We start from the raw sequence: 27,059 nt of genomic DNA, 5'->3' as shown, positions 1-27,059 counted from the left end.
TGTTTTTATCATACTTTCTTTGTCTTTTACCACTTTACCCTTAAATATTATGCTCCAGCAACATAGAACAATTTAGACTCCTATTTACTCTCCGGGAACCCCCTTCCTGACCCACAAGGAGATCTACGTTCATCTGTCAATATTTCCCTTATTCCTGACATATATAGGTTTTATTATTTCTTCTCCAATATTACTTTTTAATGTAATGCATAGTCCTGGGTTATAATTTTTCCATATTATCTTTACTTATTTGGTTAACCTTTTAGATTGAATTTTTTAAAGGTAAGAACTGTTTTATTCTTTGTATTCTCTGAAATAAAAATTCAATAAATATGTAATTAAATATTTAAATAGGTATTTATCGAACTAAATTGAACTATTTATGAGACTTCTTGGAATTCTTTGCATGCTAAATACTGAACTATGTGTTCAACTCCTATTCACTTTTTAATAATCAGGTCAGGTATTGCCTCTGCAATATCGCCTTTGAATTTTTTAAGTCAGAACTGATTTTTCCTTCTTTGAATCATATTTTGGCCTCGTACTTATATAGATTACTACTTATCTTCTTAGGTCGAAATGTTTGTTTTTCCCCAGGACAACTTGACTTTATTCAAGGCAAAGGCAATGTTATCTAGTTTCAGCATGTTACCATAATCGTGTCCTGATTGAATCGATAAGCAAATAACCAAAGAAATGAACGAGAAAATCACCAAATGATAACTGAATAATTCAAGATTCACTGTTTTAAATGGTCTCCTTTTTCTATTCTAAATCTTAAGAAAGTTTGAAATGTTCGACAGTGTTTACATAAAGAAAAACACTTTTTTTCTCCATCTGGAATCAGGAAGACCTAAATGATTTGACTCTGGTATTATAATATCTATACATATCAAAATTTCAATGTATTATAACATAAACAGAAATCAGAATTATGTATTTGAGTTGAAAAATTGGGCTAAAACAATAAACAAAATTATGAAAAATTTTTTCTAACTGTCCTCATATTTTGCCTTAAATAAAATCATAATCATCAATATTGTCATCATGATTATTACTGATATATTATTAATTTAATGCAAACATTTATTGTGGATATATCTAGCCTATTGCTCATTATAATTTAAAGATATATGCAAAGATGAAATTAATCTATAACCAGTGAGAGATAGATTACAACATAGTACTTTTTACTTTTTTACTTTTTATTTTTTGAGCTGCTATAAAAATGGGCACAGTGGCTAAATGCTATGTTTCTTAACATGCTATTGGCCATATCTCATATAATATTATTGTTCCTGCTGGGCTCTTTAAACTTAATTAAAACATGCAGTTTTTCTACAACTTAGAAAGTAAAGCTGACATGCCGTAATTCAAATATAAGTACTCTCCTGGTGGCCATCAATAATTGGTGAAGCAGAGAGAAAGGCTTTTTATTTTTTTCAAATCGTACCAGTTTTACGTGCTAAAAACTCATATTTTACTAATTCAACTGCGCCATGATTTTATCCTCAACATATAAGTACGTACTTGTAACTGGTATTCTAATATTGGAACATATGCCAAAATATCAAGTTATTCACTTAGGATGCATTAAGTTTTAAATCCAATTTTTTTTTGTGAACATTGTGCAATTAGCCACATCAATGATTAATAAATAATTGATTAAGTGATTTCAAAATAGCACAATTGACTTAATAGGTAGACAACTTTGAAAAAGTTATCTAACCTCTCAATGTCTCACTTTGCTCATCTGAAAAAGGAAACAGGAAAACCTTTTCTCATAGATTGTTATGAGAATTTAAATGATGGAGTCGTAGTAAAGAGCATATTTATTATTTGTTACATAGTGACCACACTGGATTCAATTCACCATGCTTGTCTCGCATTAAGTAAATAGTGAGTAGAAAAGAATGTAATTTTAGGTTGCTTCTGTCAGATAAAAGTTTGACTATATTTGGCCTCTAATGAACAGTCACAGAACTTGAATTACAGATTCTGATTAACAGCTTTGGAAGTCTGCAATTAACATAGGCAAAACTTCAATAGATGGGCATAAATTTATGTTCCTCTATATTCATTTATTGTTAAATGCTTGAGGGTGCTGGCCCCCTGGGACTTCACTAACTAGAGTGATATGTGAGATTCGTCAAAGCTGCTTTCCTTGGGAGGAAAGTCAGAGAAGCCCACAGAGAAAGTCAGTGTGTTCAGGCTCTGAGCTTCTGTAGCTGGGGGGAACAGAAATTGAAACAGAAGGCAGGGAGGCAGAATGAAAGAAAAAGTGTCTGAAAATTGGAGCGGAAAGTTTGACAGGCCATGGATTGTTGCCAAACTTGATAGATAACTTGAATATTTTTCTTGAAAACCAGAAAAAAAAAATCACTAAATTTATAGATGTGGATCATGAATATGGCCAAGGGTGTGTGGTAATTTGATTACCATACAAAATATAGTCACATGCTTCTCATGTCAAATGGAGGGCATGCAGTCCCATTTAATCTCCTAATGGGGACCAGTCCCTCCTACAAGGAGTGCTGTTGCCAAAGTAATCAGGAAGGATGCCTGGCAGGCAAAGTAACAGATGCCATTCCAGGATTTATTTTCCCACTATTAAGTCTACACTGTGCATACATTCAGTACCCATTGATTTTACCTATTGTCAATGAGGTGGTTTCATGATCTGAGTGACTGTATACCCCACCGAATTTATATCCCGACCTTCAAAGGTGATAGTTTTAGTAGGTGGGAGTTGTTTAAGTCATGACGGTAGAATCCTCATGAATAAGATTAGTGTCTTATCGAAGAAGCTCCAGAACGAGTGATCCGTAACCCCTTCCACCAGGTGAGGTTACAATGGAGACTCTGGCGCCCAGAAGAGAGACTTACCTGACCGTGCTTGCTCCCTGACCTCTAGGCTCCAGAACTGTGAGAAATAAAGTTCTTTATAAGCTACGCAGTATTTTGTTAAAGCAGCTCAAAAAGACTAAGACGGATAATGCCTCATTTTCCTAAAGACTAACCACTTCGCTGGTGGTCTTAATTTCATCATCTCGTATCTTTTTAAAAGCCCTTTCTAGAAAGAAGAAACTATCAAAATTTGCTGAGAACTTTAGAAAAATAGTGATAAAATGTGCCTCTCTGTATGAAATCATGCTTTCCTGGTTTTCATCCTAACTCTTAGATTTTCCCTTCTTAAAATACTTTAACTGGCTCTTTCTTACTCAACCTGTACTTATGGGACTTTCTCTATGTTCCGGCCTTGAGTCTCCTACAGCCCATCACAATTCTCCGTACACCTGCACACCTGGCGTGTTTGAGTGTCAAGCCTGTGCACTCTACCACCTGCTGAATATTTCTGAACTGATCATTTTCCACGTATCTTAAGTGTCAAAATGTAGTGACTAATCCTCTACAAGTCTCCATGCTCTAGACTGCTTTTCCTTCTTTGTTCCCAGGAACGGCACTTAGCTAAAACACACGCTCACTTGCTCATGCCAGAGACCTGCGAGTCATTGTCAATATTCTCCTCTCTTCCCTAACCAATCCATCACAAATCCCAGTGGTTCCACAAAAAAATATGTCTTGTTTCCATCTACCTCTTTCCAACACTGCTGCCACTGCAGTCTTCCAGGTCATGTTCATCTTAAATGCGTGGAACGGCACAGATGCAACGGTCTCCCCGCTTTCACTCTGGCGTCGAACTCATTTTTCACCCAGTAGTAACAATGAATCTAAAATATAAATTGGAACATGACACTTTTCTTTTCAAAATCTCTAAGTGGATTCTTATTTTATTTAGGAAAAAAGAACAGCATTCAATTTCTTACAAACCGATCAAGATTTTCATGAACTGACACTCTATTTCCTAGTTTCAGTGAATGCTCCAAACACACTCCCACTCAATAATGCTTAGCTTTGCCTCATCATTTCTCCTCAAAAGCATTTTCTGAGGCCTCAATAAAAATGAGACCTTCTGTCATTTCTTTTCATAATACTTAGTATTTTTGTTTACAATGAAATCAGGGTTTGTTATTCTGTATTTACATAATTGTTTGGTTTATTTAATAGTCATCGTTTAATGTGTCATTTATTCAGTTTCTACTCTACTGACATTCTCTTAAAGTTAGCATCTAGTTTGGTTCTAAATTGCAACTTGTCACATAATGGATGTTCGTAAATACGTGTTGAATGATTAAATAAAACTGAAATTTCAAAAGTAAAACTACACGAAACTGTTCAATCCTCTAACACCATAGTTCATATTGAAACTTCTGGAGTTTCTCATTAGTTATAGTAATTCTTGAATTACAGGACATTTTAATAACTATAGCAACACTATACTTACTTTTTGAGTTTGAGATTTATCAATATGTGCTTTAAGCATCTCTCTATATTGCAACAAATCTTTATCAACTGATTTCTACAGAGATTTCTTAACTCCTATTTATTCTGGAAGATAACTTTTTATGATTTTACTTATTAAGGGCATCTCTCTGAATGCTTTGTTCTGTCCAATTCAGGATATTATGAAAATTCAGAATATATTTGAGTCTTTATGAATTCACGTCTAAGCTTCAAATGACTCTCTCCACCATGGAGTGAAATATGAATATCATACAGCACCCTCAAATTAAAACAGATGTGTAGAAGAATAGAAATTGAAGACGATTTAACTAGCATACTAAGTATTTATTATATTATAGTAGTACAAGCTCTGCAAATGATACTTTTTAAATGGCTTCCCAATGATTATCTTTTGCTGATTATCTGTTTGGTGTCCTTTTATGACCACATCCGATCTCTATGAAATATACCTATTAGTTAGGTTCATACCTTTGCTCTGAAATTTAATCTGCTACTAGAAATAGAAACTGATGAAATCTGGCATAAACCATTAGAACGACATTAAAAGTCCAGTAGTTACCTCTCTAGGTAGATTTGTCTTCTGATGAATTCCTAAACATTTATTCTTTATGCTATCTCAACCTTTTACCATTATATCCTAATCTATTTCTGCTATCATAAAATAAGTATTTATTAATATTTTAAATTTACTCTTACCATTATCACAATTACAAATTTTAAAATTACCTAAAGGATTTACAATATATTTCATAACTACATAACATAACAGAATTTTTCACAGATAAGAAGCAATGATTATTTATTTTTCAATCCCAGGCACATAGTGCCTGTAATAAAGGAAATGTTCAATAAACATAGATTGAATGAATTGGGTAGCCAACTTTAAGCAGTTATACAGAGAACTTTACCTATTTCTACAAAATCATTTTAGTTTTATGTATATTTTTGACAGTGAAATTTTCTCATTCTGCCGTCTTACAGACTGTAACTGTAACTCACTTTCAGTTGTCACCCAAGTATTGTTTCTTATATAATTTCCAATAAGACCTCACTGTAATATCAAATTACTTTAAAAAAAATGACTTCGACTTTAGTTTTTCAAAGCAAGTACATTTGCCTTTATTTTTTTTTTTTCCATTTCAGATCTCTAATGAAAGTTCATCTAGTCCCAACTGGTATTTGGACTCATGGGTTGAATAAAATCCATGTCTTCTATTATGCGCCAGTTATGTCAAAGCACACTCTGTTTATACTGATAAGCTTTCTTTGGAACAAGACATACCTTTTATAAAGTTATATCCCCAAGTTAATAATTTTGTTTATAAATGTTTAATTTTGTCATTTAGAAAACTCTTGCTAGTATAAGGGTTGATGAGTTCATGACGGCTGTATAAAAAGATGTGGTTTACATGAAAATGGAAATTTGCCTGTATAATATCATGACAGCCCTCATTCTGTGTCATTAGCTCTGTTGAAAAGAACCTTTCATCTCCAGATCTTCCTTCCCTACAGAGGAAACTCAATTAATGTAATATGATTGGTCTCTCTCTTATCTAGGATAGGTTGAGTGACATACCCAGTTGGTGAATTTGAAGCAAACAGGGGGGGGAAGCTTGCTTCTGTTCCAACGTCTTTTCCCTTGGGAGCAAATGTGCTCATTTATTCCAGAGAAGAGGAAATTTTGGAGAAATGAGCCTGAACATGTGTGTCTAATTTTCCTTCATGTCATTTGCTCCTAACCTGGTAGGTGAAGCCAAGATTCCAGTAAGTTCAACAGAGCATAATGCTGAGAGGCTAAAGTTCTGATTATCCATTTTTAGAACATTCTGGACTGGGAAGACAGAAACTAAAATTCGGACCCAGCCAAGTTGGACAAACCTTACCAAATTTACTGGGCTTAAGTTGAAATCTCAGAATGGTTGTACACTCACCTAAGGAGTGGTGACTGGGTCATCAGAAAAAGAGTGATGCAAACCTGAGAAGGAAGGAACAAGGCTAACAGAGCCTCAAACGGAGCCTCCTCAGGAAGAGGCGACGTGCCGGTGCTCTATCCAAGTGCCGCCATTAAAATCCAACCTTTCAAAAGGAGCATATCACTTTGCAGCTGCCTTCGTTGATCCACAGCTTCTGAAACCATTCAAAATTTATAAAGCAAGCTAAATAATGTGAATAAATGGCCAAAAATAAGAGAAAACGGTTAAAACTTGAAAAAGTGAGAGAAAAGTAGAGTCATTTGAGGTATTAAAGCAGTTAGATGGACGGGGGATGAGTTGACCTGGAAGCTGGATTGCAGGCTTAGAAAAATAAAAAAAGAGAGAGAGGAAGAGCAGGTTTGGTTAGAAGGGAATAAAATAATTTCAGACACACAAAATTTGAGGTATTTGTGAGGCATCAGGGTAAATATATTTCAGAAGTGATATGAGTTTGCAATTCCGGGATACATTCTAGGATGGAATATAGTTTTGGAATAAGCACATATAAATAGTAGTGAAAATTATGAGACTGGATAAGGACGCCAGATACAAATTAAGAGTGATAAAGGATTTGGGGAGGAAACTTAGAATAGTGTGGCAAAGACAGAGAAGGAAGAATCAGAAAAGGAAACACATGAGGGACACATAAGGGAGAGCAATGCCATCACAGAACCTACATATTTGCACAAACACAAAGGGCTGGATCAGATGTACTCAAGTCCATCACAGAGGATTAATTATATGATTCTATAGTAACGTATATTCCCATGGAAATGTTCATTCATAAATCCATGATTTCATTTCTGAATTCAATTCAAATTTAGAGAGGATGTGTTATTTTTAAAATAAGCCTTTCTAAAGCTTCAGTAAGAATTTTTTGTCTATCCTAAATCATATTTGAAAAAAATTAGATAACTCAAATTCCCATCCAGTTTATAAAGTCTATTATTTGAAAACAAATTCATAGGGTGAATGACCTAGAGGACTCATTTTCTTAAAGCATCACATAATTCTTAAAGTTTCTTTACCATACACTAGAGAGCTTTGGAGACATGTTGGGAGTGTTTGTGTAAGTTATTTAAGAGAAAGAATTTAAATGTGTCTAAGTTTTATTTCTTCCACAATTAACTATTAACCAACTCATTTGTATATAGGAGCACGTATTCCTAAAGTGAGTTTATATCATGTGGTGAACTTCACACTGTTTCCATTTTGGCAAATGCTTCACAGAGAGTTTTTATGACTGATTTTCTTCTCAAAATTAAGCTACACTGGTAAAAACGGACTTAAGAGTAAAAACATCCTGAATCAAATTTGCATTTTGTCATTCTGTCACTATCTATATTATTGTAGACAGACCACTTCCAGTGATGAACTCTCTAAAGTGTGTTATACAACAATCTGTATACTTTATACACTATGTCAATAAAAAACGAATATACTTGTTTCAAGGACTACAGTGATTCAATCATGTTATGTTGTTGAAAAATGTGTTATATTGTTTAATTATGCATAGAGAAGACCACTTCATAAGCCATGTAACATTAATGGAGAGGAAAGCTCAGTTGGTCGGTAGTTTTAGGCACTTTAAATGGAAAACTGTGTACATTCTCCATATGATTAATGTGTAATATACACTTGCCACAATTCTAGTGGTCTTTAATCAAAACTCTGTATATTATTTCATGCTTTGTATAGATAAATATGAAATAATTATTTTGTTGGCTTGTCTTTGCCTGTTTTTAAGCACATGTGACTGTACATATTGTTCATGTTTTCACATAATTTGTTTTACAAGTGTACTAGCCTGTTTATGAAGATTCTGATAGTGTCAAAGATCTAAGTGCATCCTGTACACAAAATAGAACATGGCAAGATAACTATTACTTATACCTGGGTATATTATGATTAAGAGAAATACATGCTGTTAATTTGTCAGTTCAAAAATATATATATATTTTTTGCACACTGTAAATATAGTTGGCTTACTGAACAATAAATCTCAAGTAAATCTTATAAAAGTAAATTGTCTTTGTTGAACAAGAATAGGCTTTGCTATATCTCTATGATTTTTGCTAAGCATACCTGCTATTCTGATGAAATATAAGGCACTGTACACAATCTTTCAGGTATTAGAATCTGAAAATAGTCCAAGTGTATGGAAATGAATATTTGAATTATTAAAGGTGCAAAGTACATTTTGTACTTTGCCAAGTTTGCTCTTGCTTTTAGTCACACTGACAGATTCTTGATTACAATTCTCAATGTCAATAATCACTGTTATTTGCTTAAAACATTAACATGAAAATTGGAATAGATTTCTACCTTTCTAAAAGTGAAGATTTACGACAGTTTCAATATATTTTAAACGTTCTCTGTATTTGTTTGTTTAGCGCTATTTTATGGAAATCCTATTTTCTCAGTATAAAAATTGTTTTACATGTTAAGATGGTACATGGCCCAGAATAGAAATTACTTTACCAAAAAATGGAAAACTACACCAAATGCATCAGCATTTACTCTTGGGAAGGAGAATAAAAATGTAGGAGGAGTTTTTTGCTATACAATTGATAGTCATTGCATCTGGTTATAATGAATAAAGTTTGGACATTCTAAGGTATTGCAATAATTCTAATCCACAGTGGCAAAACATTAAAGTCAATGATATATAAATAAGTGAAACAAATTTTTGTAATAGATATAGTAATTGTTGATGTCTCCTTTGTTATCATTCTGAAGCATGTGAAACAACATCGTACAGAAAATATTAGACAATATTTAGGAAATTCATTCAACCTAATGATTATATTTGTCAATACAGGTCTTAGATACTGAAAAACTGAAAACAATACTTTTTTTATAGGGTGGCAAATAATGTGCAATTGATCATGGAGCACTTTACACAGGAAGCATAGAATAAAAGCTTAACAATCAGCTTAGAGAAGAATAGACTCAGTGACAGAATGGGCTCACGTGGAAATTTTTCATAGATGAAATGCCGAAAAATTCTTAGTGAATCTGTTCAATATCTATCAATCTATAAAAAGAGTTACCAAAAAAAAAAACAAAAAAAAAACCACAAATGAATAACAGAGGATGAAACACTTCCCAACTCATACTTACAAGGCCAACATTGCCTTATTACCAAAATTGGATATATTCAAACAAAAAGAACACTGCAGACCAATGCCCTCATGAGCATAGACCAAAACTCTTTAATGAAATATTAGCAGTTAGAGATATATGCAAAAAAGATACTACTTCAAAAGCAAATGCAGTATATCTGAGTAATTTGAAGATGGTTAAACTTTCGAAAGATAATTAATGTAATCCACCGTATTTACAGACTGAAAGGAAATCCATATGATTGTCCCAATAGAAGACAAAAACCATCTGACAGAAGTTAACATCTATTCCAGACAAAAACTTTCATTTAACTAGGAATAGAAAGGAATTTCTTCAAACTGATAAAGTGGATGTTGGAAGCCGGCATCTAACATTATTCTTCATGGTAATAGGCAATATTTTCCCCCCAAATATCTAACATCTGACTCAGAAAGAAAAGAATTACTAAAAGAAATGTTTAAAAAAAAGAAAGTTGAGCAGCTCCATGTATTGATTGGAGAAATTCTGTAGACACGGTATAATTATTTTTACTGCTCCATGGTATTCATCTGTTATAGAGTTCTTGTTTGTTGTCTTCCTTTTATATGCTCCTTAGTGTTTTCTTATGTTTTCTGTGAATTCATAGTCCTCTAGGACGGTGTTTATAATATGTAGGAAAAGGCGGGGTGGAGGAGCAGGGAAAATTTAGGCCACATTTATGTCTTCCACATTGAATTTAGGAATCTTGCCCATTCAGAGAATCTTCATAGTCCTCCTCTTTAGATGCCGCTTTTTCCTAAGAACAGTATTGCTTGTTTGTAATCAGCAAGCACATAGGTTGTGAGTGGAGAGCTAAGAAGGAGAGAGACCTGTTGCATTTGTGTTCTCTGTTCCAACTGATGAACAGTGCCCCCTGCTGGCGCTGAGTAGTAATGCTTTTATTTTTTTCCTTTTAAGTGGTGACTGGCAGGCAAGGCAATGACCCACAAAAGGCAGTGCAGAAAATAAAAATATAAAATCCTCCCCCACTCTTTCAAGAATAAATTTTATGAGCACTCGAATGGAGAAAGGACAGTTGATATTGGGTTAAACTCTGACCCTAGGGAAGTCAGATCTCACTATAACAGATTTGTTGGAGAATTGTATACAGATGTGACCAGGTAAATATTCTCTAATAAATTCACTCACCTATTTTAAATATTTAACATGCTTCCTCTTCCTTTCTATCACATCAGAGTATTTCAGAAGCATTTAATAGAAGTGCATAGGATTAAAACAAGAAAATCGAACTATATAATAGAATTTTGTGACTGGTTTGATATATACATCAGGAAATTTAGACAAGAAAAAGTCTAAGCATATATATTCTAAAGTCTAGAGTCCTTTCTTATTAGTTAAATTAACTAATTCATTAAAATAACTTCCTAACACCAACTTAATATGACAATGACCAGTTTATATGAATTAGGATGACCAAATATCCCAATCTGTCCAGAACTTTACTGAAAATTCCACATCTAGGAAAACTCTTTGGTTTCAGGCAAACCAGGAAGGTTGGTCATCCTAACACTGGCAACTAAAACACAACGCAGAAAAATATATGGTGGCACGAAGGAGAAGGTATGACTTCGCGAAGAACACAGAACATCTAGCACAGCAGTGTCATTGACAGAAATTTTTCTTCTATAAATGCATATATGGTAGAATCTTCTCTCACTCTCCGAACTGGTAGTTAATGCTAGCTGTTGGCTGGAATTAGTTTTCACTTTTTAACAGGGGTGTCAAAAAGATTTTTTAGACATATTTTAGCAGTCACAGGACTCTCGGTACACTATTTCAGAGATTCATCAATGTTTTTGTGTATAAAGAGTTTGCTCCTTTTTATTGCTAGGTAGTATTATATTGTTATATAAATATGTCACAACCCGTTTATACATTCGTTTGTTAATGCACATCCTAATTGTTTCCAGTTTGAGGTTTTTATGAATAACACTGCTATAAACATTTATGCAGATGCTTTGTGTGACTTATGTTTTTATTTCTCTTAGGTAATTATAGTAATGCATTTGTAAATGTTTCTGTGGTCATATAGTAAGTATATTTTTAACCTTGTAAGGAACTGCCAAATTGTTTTCCCAAATGATTGTGTCATTTCACATTCCCATAAACAATGTGTGAGCACTTTGTTTGCTCCCATCCTCACCAATACTTGTTATTGTGGATGTGTAACAGTATTGCATTGTGCTTTAATTTTATTTCCCAGCAAACTTATGCTATTGAGGATCTTTTCATGTGCTTATTGGCCATCTTCTTTTATCAAGTGTCTGTTCAAATATTGTGCTATTTTTTAATGGATGATTTATCTTATTACTGCGTTTTAAAATGTCTTTACATATTTCAGATAAAAACTGTCAAATGTAAACACAAAAAATATTTTCTCCCAATCTAAAGATTGCTTATTCATATTTACTGGTGTCTTTAAATATCAGAAGTTTTTAATAATTGATATGTAATTCAACATTTAAATTTTTTGTTGTTTAGTCTTGGTTGGAGAAAGCTTTGCTTACTCAGTATGGCAGTAATTTTCTCTTACATTTTCTTTTAGGCGACAGGGAGTTTCAGATTTTCATTTAGGTCTACCATCTATTTCAAAATTATTTTTGTGCATAGGGTGAAGTAAGTTTTAAGGTTTATTCTTCTCCTGTGTAATAAAAATATTTACCTTCCAAGTGTCTCCATGAATATTTTGGAGAGTACCAGATATCAAAGGCCTTTTGGCATGAACCAAAAGTCTCAATGGATGTTTTGGACAGGACCAAATGTTATTATCTCAAAGAGAAAATTTTTCATCATGTCTCTGACTCCAAGTAACTGATTTTTCTTCATCTGTCATTCTGATTTTGGATTTTTATTTTCTTCAATTTTTATCTTGTTAGTTAACACCCTTCTATTTCTCAGAATTTCATTTATTAGTCATTTAAGTGCTCAGAATTCTGACTCCTAGATAATCCAGTCTCTTACAGAGGCAAATCTTTCACTAATACCTTGTATTCTACAGACCGGAAATTTGGCTCAGTACATTCATCTGAAGGACCTTCTCTTCAAATAGATCTGTGCCAACCAGCAAGCTGCGTGTCAACAGTGTGCCAGACAGCATGGAGAAGTTTCTACTGACGCGATCAGTGCCATGCTAAGAGCTTCGAAAGTAGATTTGTATTTCTACTTTTCTCACCATTATGCAAGATCATTGTATATATTTATACTCCAATAGACAGACTTATAAAAATATAAATATACATATACATTTCTCAAATATTCATATTTTTAAGCACTACATTATTTTAAAGGTAACTATCATACAGAACAACCTAAAGATAAAGTGTTTTCAATGAGTGATATTTGTCATTCTCAAACTAATAAGTGAACTTTGATAGATGAATTTATAAATTAATTTTCAGAATCTTTCTAAGTCAAAGAAAAACACAGAGGCTTAGAGTCAGATACTGTTAACACATAGTAGGCAATCTGCTATTCATTGTAAAATAAACCTTTAATAAATGCTATTTCTTAATAAACTTTACATATTTTCTGTTTCCATTCTAATTATTGAAGCATCAATTCCCTTGCTAAAAGGAATTACAATATATAAATTTTATTATAAATGATTATGTTATCATTCCTTTGGCTGCAAGTAACAAACACACACTGGCTTTATCAGTCAGTTTTCATAGACTTCTCTCTCAAGTATCATCATGAACTTTTTCAGTGCTGTAGACCACTGAATCTTTGTGTTCCATCATTAAAGATTTAGGTTTGCAAGAAATTGTCCCTGTTCCTCTTGAGTCAGAGATCTCTAGCCCTAAATCAATCAGTTAAGCCCACTTGCACAGAAAATTTTCACAGCATGGCCTCTGGGGAAATCTGATGAGCAGGAGGCCAATCCAATTTGTATGTATGGCAGACTAAGTGATAGTTAAGATACATTTCCGCTCTGTTAAGTATTCTACTTGCCAAAATAGGTTAAAAGGATAAAATGATAGTTGCTTACAGAAACTTGTAATTTTTATAACTTGATAAATGACTCTGTACCATTATTCTCTTGGCCTCTTACCTCTTTAACCACACTCTAGACTGTTCCCAATTGAGTCAGTTACAGTGGAACAACAATGGGATCCGATATTCACCTGAATCTGTTCCACAGCCAGCATTTCAAATCAGTATATCGTCTCTATTTCCAAAACGTTATCAAAGAAGTACTCCTGTCTCTTAACTCTAATCTTTTCTTCTGGTCTATCACTTATTTTGTTGTCATGTGATTACTTATTCACTTGTTTCGATAAGGCACACCCAATGCCATTAAACATGTATGTAATGAACAACAGCTGAGTTGATGACATCAGTATTTTGCCATTTCTTTACTCCTGAGTGTTTTATGGTGGCTTTTAACTTTTTTTCAGTGTCCAATTTATCCCACGCTATCACACTTGATGTATTTTTGCCATGTTAGATTTTTTTCCTATAATATTATTTTCAACCTATCATTTTCCCCCTGAATAAATTTTCTTACTGCATGGGTTAAAGTTAAAATTCTCCAGGATTGCATTCAAAGCTCTTCTCAATCTCACTTAACACTGCCTATTATTCCAAGCATATTTCCCACTATTCTCTCGTCACAGATTTCCTAACACAATGTAATTTTTTTTTGCTTGGATCATTTTATATCATTCTTATAACCACTTCTGCCATACTTTATATACCGTGGTCCTCAAACAAATCATTTTTTCCCAGTCATTTTTTACACATTTATATTTATTTAAGTTAATTCTGTCTTTCGACAAGCAAATTTTGTATCATACCCTGGGTTTACTATGTTTCAAATATTCATAGATTAATACAATTTCCTCTTTCCTCATATACATCATAGTCTATTAGTAAAGCCATAAACAAACAATTGTTATATAAACAAATAATTGCAATACAGTTGACATTGCATAAATGACTAAAGCTCTATAAACAATAATTGCTATACAATTGATATTACATACATCAAGGGCAGTGGGAACTCAGGAATAAATGGTTAAATCTCTATTGGAATGTAGAAAAGTCAGAAGAAATTTGTTGAAACTAAAGATTCTTGGGCCATCCTGAGGTATTCTAATATAGTAGTTCAAGGGTGAGGACATAAAATTCTTGCAAAAACACCCAGAAAAAGAGTCCTGTTTTTTAAATAGAAGTGCCTTGGACGCAATAGCACTGTCTTGAGTACACCCTGTGATGAGGATCATATAAAGAGTTCCAAACAAAACAGGGATGAGACCTGTTTTAGCAATGCGTAGTGACATTTTTGCTAGGAGTAGGATGATAACTTGGGAATGAAATATGTTTAAAAGGGGCAAGACTAAAGAATAGTGTTCTTGATGACAGTTTGTTAACCATTCGATTTACAAAGCTTTTAAAATAAGAAAAATGTGCTTGAAATCTTTGCTGTTCACTTTAACATTCTAGGTTTAGAATGTCAGTCTTATGGGGAATCACAGCATTTCATTTTAGGATGGTTTCCAAGCAGAGATCAAATCTAATGACTAACTGGCAAAACTCCAATAGATTTTAGATAAAAATCTCTAATTAAATCTCTCTAGTCTAAGCATAATTTATTGCAGATTTTCCTAAAATTCCCTACAGACTTCTACTGTCCTTGGAAATACTGTCTGAATTGTAAATAGATCCCATAATTTCCAAGTCAAGCCATAACAATCTATCCATTGTTATAAATGCCAAGGTTTTCTACTTTTATTCCTCTATTAAAATTACACGTATAATCTATTAGCCATATATTTGTTTCACTCTTGATTAAAACATGTGGCAAGGAAAATCTGGAAACGTTTTGGAAAGTTAACAATGGTAGTACATTCAAATAAATTACTTTTTACACTATTCTCTCTACTATGGCAGTCAAATGGCTAGGAATCCACAGTGAAGAAAGAGTGGCAGGAATATTATTCTAATTTCTCCATAATGCCAAACACATATAATGCCTTGTAGTTCTCTGTATAAAGAGACAGCTAAATAATTGCGTGATAAGAATATCAACTTGGTCATAGGGATGATGCTAACTTATATTGTGCTTCATAATATTTAAAAATTTTTATAAATGTCATCCCACTGGATTTGCACTTCAATCTTGCCAACAACATTTTCTTTTTACATCAACATCCATTTTTTAAATTAAAGATACACACACAGAGGTTCGGGGTCACAAACTTATATGCATATGACTAGTAAAGTGAAGAAGCTCAGCTAAAAGTAAATGTGTACCTGGCTTCGCCTGCTTGCATCTCAGGGAGAAGATCCATAAGAGAGTAAGGCCCCTCTTCCCTACAGATGCAAGAGCCTATTATATTTGTTCTTCTTATAGATAAAGACATCATGTAAATCATCACAGCCACACAGTCATTTATTCCTCAGTTTCAGAGTATGCCTTTTTCAATGCTGTTCATTGATATGCCCTATAAGAGAGAAAAATCTGCTTTCTACCCTCCTAGGTTCTGTGGCTGAGCCTAAAAATTAAACTGACATAAGAAATATTAACACGAGAAAGCCATACAAATATTATTTAATATTTTTATATGCACACTAGAGTCTTCCAAAGAAAAAGGAAGATCTGAAGAAGCTGTTGGGCCCTAAAACTTATATACCTTTTTAAACAAAGAATGATAAATTATGAGAGTGTGACAAAACACAGGGACTTAAAGTAGGGGCAGTAAATTGTGAGACAGTGACTAGGAAATGTATGGGGGAAACTAATGGAAGATAAGGCGTGTTTTAGTAGGTGTGTACAGATCCATTTTGGCATTGTCTCCCAGTCGCTGGTGATGAGAATGTTTCTCCTCTTTCTACTAAAGAGAATGCACCTTTCTCATGAAAAATTTTATGACACTCTTTTAGGGAGTAAAGGGGTAGTCATATAGCACCTAGATGCATCTGCTATTTTTCAAGTGCCTTCAGCTGAAAATAACCAATATGCCAAAGAAGCATATTCTGGAGTAGAATGTTCTGATCCCCTTCACATCATTTTGTACAACAAATTCGTTTACTGTTTTTTTTTTTCATTTCATCTGTGCAAAATTAAATCAAATTACATACATAATCTTAACCAGCTTCTGTTCTTTCATTTCACTATTTTAATGCTTGTGTGATATACATTCCTAAATAGATACTATCTAATTTTTCCTGATATAAATAATTATACTATACAATATTTCTGTCATAAAATATGGTGTAACATTTTCAAACTTACTGTTCCAAATACCTAGAGACTCATCGAAATTCGATTTTGTAGAATATAGCTATCATAATTGTTCATACTGCTAAAAACCTAAAGATGAGTTTTGAAGGATAAACAGAGGCTAGAATATAAATCTTTGGCTTGCTAAGAAGATTAAACTTTGTCCTATACACACTGGAGATCATTTATAAAAAATGAATGGTTTTAATAAAAAGCAGAATATGACATGATCATATAAATAATTTATCCAATTGGATCATACATCTATGACATGATTTCGACAACAACAAACACTGATAAGGAGAGAGGAAGAGTGGAAAGCAGAAAAGATGCACATTAGTTGGTTTTGGAGGTGAGGATAGTTTACATGAGACAATAAACACTGTGAGTGCAGAGGGAGAGACAATTTCCTGAGATATTACAAAAGATGTGTGGATTGACTGGAAACAAGGGGTTAAAAAGAGTGTGGAGTCCAGCACAGCACACGGTTTGAAGTTTGGCTGTTTTGGTTATTGTAGTCAAGTTTGGAATACCAGTAAAATGTATAATGGAGAGATCCAATAAGGAGTTGGATAAGGACTGGTTTAAGCTCAGAACAGGAAACAGGGCTACGATGATAATCATTATATACAGATTAAAAATAATCACTAACATTTGGGTTCTCATTCTTATTGAGGTCAAGAAATTGTTATTTGCTGATAGAACAAATTTAAGCAATAATAATTCTAAATATAAGTACACTGTAAGCATATCTACAAATAATCATTTGTTTTAGACAATACAAATACATTTTAGTCTCATTACAAAACAACAAAAATGCGCACTTATAAATAAAATTTGATTAGCCAAGTTATCTGTTTAACTGATAACTTTGTTTTACAAAGTAGGTTTATTTGATGCTCCTGGAGTTGTGTAGATATTTCATGGTGTTGTATTTATTATAGATCCATGTATTTGCTTCATTCATTTACTATTGTAATTATAACTCTCTCTGTAAAGAATTTGGACATGTTTTGTTTGTTTGTTTGTTTGTTTCAGGTTTGAATGGTGTAGGTAAAAGTTTAACCAGTTTGTACCAGCTAGACTCAAACTTATCTTTTTTTTTCAACAATAATTACTTCTCCTTGGCCAAGGTTATGCTCCACACCGTTCTCTTAGATGAGAACGAGTTTTCTTCAATAACACTGCTCAGTCACTCCTATCTAATAGGGTGCACCAGGCTTTCCTTGGCAATTCTCAATGCTTTTTAAGAGGACAAGCAGTAGCTAGCTCTCTATCAGTGATGTACTCTCTCCCGCCATGAGTAGAGTTATTGCTTCGCTGAGGGTTCCCAGACTGGCTACATTTTCCATCTGCCTTTGTTTCTGGGCGGAGCCAGTGATATATAGACAGAAGTTATAACTATCACTTCTAGGCTTAATAAACCTTCAAATCTGTCATTCACTCACTTTATCTTTCCCATCTGTTGTCTAGATATCGATCCAAGGGCGAGCTTAGAAGCCACAGATTGAATATGGCAGATCCTCCATTAGCCTGAATCATGAACAGCTGCACAGAGCAAAGCTCCCCATTATCCCATTGACTTTACCCGGGTGAGAAATACATTTCCAGTTTCTTTAGCTACTGAGAGTTCATTGCTGATTTGTTAGAGCAGCTACCTGGTGTTACTTTAAGTTAAATAAGACAACAGGGAATTCTGAATCACAGATAATTTAGGCCCTTAAATCGAGTTTCCTGTTAACTGCATCCTCAGAGCCAGCCATTGAGAACACTCCAATCTAACGTGGTTTGCTAATCAGGTTTCTTTAGCATCAGAGTCCACAGATTCCTTTAAAGAAATGTGGAGAAAAGGAAAGCTGTATTGTTGAGAGCCCACCCTGTAGTTAGTTCTTAAAAGGACATCTCACTTATTTCTCATAGAAACTCTGAAATGTTCCTATCCAGATAAAATAAAACAAGAGCCATTTTAAAGATAAACAAACTGAAGTTCAGAGAGATTAAGTGACTTGCTGAAAGTCACAGAGCTATTGTCAGAGTAGAAGTTTGTACCCAGAATCATATAACCCAGGGACAGTCTTTCGACCACACCACACTATTTCCCAACAGACATAGCTCTGAACGTTTCTATTTCTCTAGAGAATTCGACTACTTCTTAAAGAGACAAATAAACTAATTTCAGAAAGTTACTCCTCAACAAACATACATTCTGAGTAAACATCGCAATGCAGAAATGATGGCTATTCAGGTAGACTATAACCCACAACGACCACATACGGGAATGCCCCATTTTTCGAAAGTTCGCCTTATGCTACTTCCCTTTTATGAGAGATCTACATTAGTACCTTTTTTCGCTAACTGAAAGAAATCCAAAGAGGATTTTTGCTTTTAGAAAAAAGTCAAGAAGGAAAATTATCATTCAGCTTTGGTTTTGCAGGGAGCCATGGTAGCGGCAGGTGCTCCCCGAGCAGCAGGGGTGGTGGGACCAACGCCTCCCCAAGGAACTAACTCGGCGTCTCTGCATCAAGCCACCACAGCTTTGAACCCTGTCTGTCAGCATCTGGGCTTTATCCCAATTTATTTGGGGCATCTGTTGGCAAGATGTGTCTTAAAGTATCAGAAACTCCTAAGAGTGTTACACTTAGTGTAAAACTGGACATCATTAAGTGTTTCAATCGTGGTGAACGAAATAAAGACTCTGAGTGTGTGTTAAATTTGCCTATGTGCTATTCGTACTATTTACACTTAGAAAGAATCTTCAGAGCTCCCGACATTACTGTTGGTTCTAGTGATCTCTTTTAGTTGCTATCCGGTAACAGATAAAATGCAAAGTGCACAAGCATTGCGTGTATTTATATTCCTTTTACTCTATGTTAGTGTTATTTTAGGTTTTATGTGTTTTATTTGGCATCATTTGGTAGGTTATTTGTGGGGGGTGGGAATGCTCAAAGATTTTCCAGAAAATTAATAGTAATTGCTTCTTTGCTTTATGCCATTTAGGCTTACGAAAGGTTTCACAGGAACGCTCTACTTTCAGACGGTGGAGGAAATCTGTACGAGAGCGTCATTTATTTGAAAGATGTGTGTTTCCGGAAGATGCAGCCAGGCCTGCAATTTTGTTATTATGTATATTCACTGACTACAACTTTCAAAGGATTAGGAAAGAGCAATCCCATTTGTAATACTACACACGCACATATCAATAAAAAGACTCCCTGAAGGTAATATAAAAGCTAGTAAAGATTGAAAAAGCCTTCTCAGAAATACAGATAAAGTCATATGGGGTCACCTGCTTCATCAGGGAGAATATAAATTTATTTGAATGCACTGAATCTGAGAACACTTATAAAATAAATGGTAAGAATATAAATTCAGGACCAAATAGCTGTTGTATCACTGAAATAGATAATCTAGATCTGCTTTCTGTTGTAACTCTTTCATGGTTTTATGTTGGTTGAAGATAATTGGAAAGTGGCCTTACTTGGTATTGAAGATGGTTTATGAAGCGCATTTTGCTCCACAACCAAAGTAGACTAAAGGCTCAATAATTCACATATCTGCAACATAGCTACTCAACAATCGCCCTGGCATGAACCAGAAGAGAGAAGAAGAGGATGAGGATCAGAAGGATAAAGAGGACAAAGAAAAAGACAGAACCAACATATATTTTTTCAGGAAATATTTAAGATAACTGACATCCCCCAAAGCGACACCAATTTTATCACCATATCTCTTGTACCTCAACCAGAGCAGCGAAAATTTCTATTTACACTTAGAGAGAAAGTCCTAACAGCCATAAAATCACTCGCAATTTTATTTTCTGGTTTTCAAATCTACATCACATTAGAAGTAAATTAGAGAACTGACTGAAGATCCGATAGGTTAGGTGCACTGATGTCCATGAGACATGCCATCATGAGAATGAGGGAAAAGAGAAAAAAATGATAAGAACAACACTCACATATCCAAGGTTGTAGGTATTTGGTACCACTAAAGGAAGGCGTAAGCAAATGTCATATGCCTGAGAGTATAACTGTGCTATGCAATGCCAGCTATTAATTCTACTGATGAAACTTAGTCTTCAAGGAAAGTTAAAATATTTGTTCTTCTGAGGGAAAGTAGGGATATATACATGAATACATTTAAAAAGATCTATACACATTTGTTCATTTACCCAACCAATATGTATTTGTCATCTTCTATTATAGACACTGTCCTAAATGTTGGAATTCTGATATCAACAAGACACATAAACTCTGCTCTCAAAATTATTAGAGTTCGAATAATGGGAGGCAGAAAATTATAATTCTGTTTTATAAGTATTATCATGATGCATTTAGAGCAGAGAAATCAGTATCCCACGACACCTTTGTGCAAATTAGGAAAACACATGTCTTCCACAAACACAATGGAGCAGAGCTTGGTGAGTGGATTACAGGCTACATTTTGGTCACTCTCTGACAGGTGTTCTTGTGTGGGGATAACTTGCCTTAATATATGTGATGACAGGATACAGGGCATGAAGAGAGCATTTCATATAGTCTGGAAGTTACAGAGGAAGACTGGACATTGATAATACCTAAGGAAAAGAAGAATCAGGGATGAGAATGATTGTAATACAGAGAATGAAATGTTATGATTGAAGTATATTCAGGGGTTGTATGCATCGGGAAATACCTCTCTCAAATTGGACAGTTTATACCTGTGACGAACCTGCAAGGACAATTAACATGTAGCTAAGTAAATAAGAGATCGAAGCACATTCTAAACAGATTTTTTTTTCCTTTTTAATGTTTTATGCTTTAAAGAATAATATAATCAGTTTTTAAAATATTCCAGTTTTCCATAATCCTTATAGTCCTTAAAAATATAATAAATATTACTAACTATACAAAATATAATAAAATCTATGCAAAAGGCTGAATATAATTAATACAGTAATAGTTAGCTCAGAATATAATTGGAAATAAGGAGATATAGTTTTATATTTGGGTGACTTATCTGTGAGAGACAAAAGAAGAGGGGCTAATTCTGTGTGGTATCTGCTTCAATTCCTCTTTTTATTTAAAAATATTTAAGAAACTCTTGTCAAAGCAAAAACCGTACTGGGTAAAGTTAAGCAGGCAAAGAAAAAGTTATTCAAGGCTATTGCAATAGAGAGAGGCCAGAATGCACTCTGAATTCAACTCCGTTGAAATAAAAGGTTGGAGGGTTTCTAACTGCCTGGGTGAGCTAGGAGAAAAGAATAGGCGTACACTGCGAGGGTGGGGGCAGTGGATGATCAATGGTACCGTGGAGCACACTGAGTTATTTCTAAAATTTTAAATGTTTTCTCTGTGATTAAAACATCTGTGTTTTGCTAATTGGCACCTATGGAAGTTAGGCTCCTATCCTCTCACAGACACAGGAGATAGAGGAACTCCGTTCCTTGATGTTTGCGGTTCAAGGGATGGCTCCTAGGTTCTTGTGGAAAACATTCTTTGGTTTTAATACTGACAAGCAGCATTTAAAATAAATTTACATGTACATCAAAAGGAGAAAGGAAGAATTTACAACCACGAGTTTTCTGAAGAAAATGCTCTGAGAAGAAGGAGGTCAAGGTCTAGAGTTAGGAAGAAGCCTGTTTAAAGCTGAATGAAGCTGAGGGAAAAACAGGCTGTCCTGGTGAACTCAACCCTGCCCTGAGTCTAAGTTAGGATCAAGTCACCTGGTTCGTGAGGGATTCTGGAGGTAGGATTTCCTAAAAAATACCTTCACAATTATCTCTTTGAAATGTAAAAGCCATGCTCCATATTTTTAGTTAGTAAGCACCAATTTCATTTGGTTTGAAAATCTAGCAAAATGAACAAATGGCATTGTATTTGTTGAGTAAAAAATAAATCTAGACTTAAGTAAGAAGAGGTTTTATTCCAAAAGATGATTACAATAGGGGAAGGTAGACTATTGCAATAGAAAGGATGTTTCTTCCCCTGGCAAGATCTGTAAGCATCTCAAAGGCAGAAAAGGCAGATTCAATAAAGATAGAAAGAACAGGATATTGGGGAATGGCATAAGTAGATGGGGTGACAGAATAGTTGAGCAGAAAATAGGAGTACCCACACTCGCTGAAGCTCCCAACACCTTGCTTAAAATCAAGAGCGAGCCAAAGTTCAGGCACCTGGGAGAAGTAGAGAAGCCTGATTAAAGTTTTGTCAAGTCACAGTTAGAGGGTATTTTGTTCAGATTAGTCAGTAAGGACAAACAATTAGCCAATCATTTATGAGACAAAAAATGGGAATTTGAAGGGTCTGTGTCTAGCCTTGTCATAGGTAAACCAGGGGATCATTCGTGAGTCTTATTTAAAACAAATAGGGAAGGGCGAGTCTTTGCGATGTCATTTATTGGAACACAAAGTGGAGGCAGAGTTTCTCCACCATCACTGCTTCCCAGGGCCACATGCTCAATTGAATGTCAACATTTTCACCTTAAAGTCTAACCATAGGAATACAATACATTTTATGATTCAATATTTGAATCTATAACTTTGAATCGATAAATAAAACAAAGAAATTGCACCAACAATAAACGACCCCTCTTCTACTTATTTTAAAAGTAAGCAAACCAAAGAATGCAATCCTTACTTCTGACATGACAACTTTAGAGAAGCTGGAGCAATGAAAGTTGGCTCTTTCAATGACCAGGACCTGTCTGGGACACTAAAAAATGTGTAAGCCCTACATGCAGCTCAGAACATTTGAAGGTAGAATTGCATTGACTCAGTTTCAATGAGGCACTAAGATCCAAACTTAATTTTCAAAATTTCCTCTACTAAGCAGCAGTTCCTGGGGCTGAGAGGTATAGCAAAACTGATTCACGATCTAGGTGGAGTCAATAAGACCACCTCTAACAACACTCCCATTCAAATAGTTAAATTTTGATATAATGTTCTTTCTATTCTTGTTCTTCACATCACATAAGACTCCATGAAACTTTCTTCTTTCTTTTCAGCCTGTGAAAAACTGTCTTTATCCAAAATCATAGCTCCAATGAAATTTTAGCTCACTATTTAGATGATGACTACTTTCATACTATCTTTAATAATTTTGCGCAATATTTTGTTTATGAGATTAAAAGTTCGTTGAACAAAAGGATTAACTTTTTAAATCTTTCTCAATGTTCAATATGATGATTTGAAAATAATAACTTGTGACTGTATTGATCGTCTAGTTCTTATATAATTTTCATAAATTTACTTCATTGATATAACATCTTTAGATATTTTCTGATATTTAATCAATTAATGTATTATTTATAAAAATAGATTATTAGAAATATGAGACACCAAAGTTTTACTGAACCCAATTCACTCATTTCATTGATGAGGAATTTGAGGACCGACAGATTAAGTTTTTACCTAAGTAACCAGTTAGGTGGCATGAAATAAACACTTTTTGATGGCTACCTAATTTAAGTAATAAGGTTCACCATTTCTTCATATATTCAAAGAAATTCATGGCCCCTCCCCACCGTATGGTTAAGAAGCGTTGACCTGGATGAGTTCTAAGAAATTTCACACTTCTCACATAATTTATCTTAAGCACCATATTGCTCGATATACTCATGCATATCGAGCATGATATTGGGATAAGTAGAGCCATTTTACAATGGAGTCGGGCAGCCATTCCAGAGGAACTGCATTGCGTGTTACTCCTTGAACTTTAAGAATGTTTAAACTGAACAAAATCACCTTTGGACTGGGCCAAACCAACATTGTGTTCCAAACAGCTATTTGTAAAGCTAATGGGAAAGCAGACATCTTGACTATCAGGACTGAAAATTAAAGACATTCTTTAGAATTATCATCACCATGTATAATTAAAGGATGACTTAGGTTATTTGTACCTATAAAAATTCCTTCCGTGGCTTATTAGCACCAATAGAAATTCCTTCCTTCTATTCATATAATTATTCTCCTTTCCTTTCTCATAAATATCCCTTGCTTTCACCTCATAATCAGAACACAATTTAGGTTTCTGCCTAAATAAGTGCTTCCATAATAACTATTGTTTGATCTCAAATAGATGGTTTTACTCACTTTTTTAAAATTTATTTTTAAGGTTAACAAGTGAGAAGCTGAGGTAAATATTTAAGTAATCCAAATTTTAGGTGTTCAGATAACTCAGTTCGAAGTGTCAAAGTATCTGGAAAATTGCCTCGATTCTTTAATTTATAATTATAATCTACCTTTGATGAAGCATTATTGCATAATAAATGTTTCTACCCAGACCAAAGTGCTTTGCAATTATATGACATGAATGATTGCTTGCAAGATTGAGCCCTTCAGGCCATAGATAACCCATTGCAATCTCAGTCACAGGAGATGCCAGACAAATGCTTCAGCATCAGTGTGAGTCAGGAATAATTTGAGAACTCATGCAAGCAAAGAAAGGCATACTTCTTTTCAGGGGCACGCAGAGACATGATTAGATATTTTCTTGTAACATTTAACCCTTAAGTGTACTTTTCGGCTAATTAAAATTATTGAAACCACTTATCTCATCATGGATTGAAAATAAGTACATGTATACACAGTTCACATATTTAAAAAAAATAGTTTTTTGAAATAAGCAGTTCAGAGAATATTATATAAATCCAAAATTCACAGACATGAAAATAGCAAAAAATTAAATTAAAAATTGCAAGATCTGACCTTACTTTGCTTCTACCCAGAGGCCTTGCATGTCAAGCTGAAGTCATTTGAGAAACAGTAAAACAAGCAAATGACAAAAATGCCCAATTTATCTATTGATTATAAAATGTTTGGAATAATATGGATCAGTGGTTCTTTCAATATTTTGAGGACTTTGATCGTATGTGTGTGGGCGTGTGTAAGCCTTCTCTATCAAAAAAATATACATAAGACAAGATTTTGCACATATTTTGCAATATTCTTTGTTAATTCCAACTGGGATTAGATGAATAACCATTAAATTGACCTAGATAAACACTTAAATTCTCTGAGGCTTAGTTCTATTTTCTACAAAATTGTACTAGATTAAAGAGGTCTGATTTGCAATGTGGAAAAAAATCCCTCTCTCTTTTGATGCTTTAATAACGGATGTCCTTGTGATCTTTACTATTTAAGAGTAAGGTTCTAATGAGGCCTCAATACAGGGTTAAAAAATTGTTTTTAATTCTATCCTTTGAGTCTCAGTCATTTTCCATTGCATTCTGTAAGATATAAAGTTGAAAATATGCATGTTTTGTCTTCAAAGAACTTATAACAATATTAGAATCAATCATGTGAATTATATTATAGGATAAAATGAAATTAAGAAATCTAATTACATTTAATATGATATAGAATCATAAAAGAGTGAATTAGCTCTGCTAGAGAATATGTAAATAATTAATAACAAAGGTAGTAAGATCATTGGCTACTGAAATATATTTACAATATATAGTAAAGTGAAAAGGCAGGCTAGGGACTGTCATGGAATGCAGGGCACTCGATTTATAAAAAATTAGTATATATCTGAGTTTTAAGAAAAAAGAAAGCTGTGAGAGTTCAAAGCAAAATTCTCAGAATGGTTATTCTGTGTGATGTTATAGAAAAAATTATTCTGAAACTTATAAAAATGGTAAGGAAGGCTTTATTCAGAACTGCTGTGATAAGTGTAGTATCAAGAGTATTATGATGCAGGGAGAGATCAAGTTCAACTCTAACTACAACAGACATGGGGGATATATAGCCGAGGAGCAGGATGTGGGTGAGTAAATGGAAAATTACTAAGAGGAGCCATCAAGGGAGAGGGAACTTCTCACTAAACCAAGGTAATGGGATTCAACTGAAGGCAGGCCAGGGTGAGCAGATAGCCAAGGTGGGAGAATTTTCTCAAAGCAGAATTCTTGCTAAAAAAGGACTCTACAAAGGTGAACATGGAAACCCAAAGTTGAGGCCTAGTCAAGAAAACAGCTCAGAGAGGCCGACTTAAGTTTGGTCAAGGAGAGAGTCTTTTCCATCATTGACTGCTAGGAGTGATATGCATGGCTGACTAGAAAGGAGCATGAAGGAGCATCTGGGTAATAGAACTATTCGGGATCTTGATTATGGTAGTGCTTATGCACTCCATGTGTTTATTAATACAGAACTGTACATTAAAATGGGTGTACTTTATTTCATGTAATGTATATACCTTATTACAAATGCAAAACCAAAAATATCAAATGTATAAGTGTAGAATAAATAAATTGGTGCCCCAAGAGTATCACACACATACACACACACATACACACACACACACGCACACACACATACACAGGGGGCTGTTTTGTGGCTGAGTAGGCAGAGGACC

This window comes from Pteropus alecto, unplaced genomic scaffold, assembly GCF_000325575.1.
Source record: "Pteropus alecto unplaced genomic scaffold, ASM32557v1 scaffold106, whole genome shotgun sequence".
In the NCBI taxonomy this organism is placed as follows: domain Eukaryota; kingdom Metazoa; phylum Chordata; class Mammalia; order Chiroptera; family Pteropodidae; genus Pteropus; species Pteropus alecto.
This window is presented reverse-complemented; position numbering follows the sequence as displayed.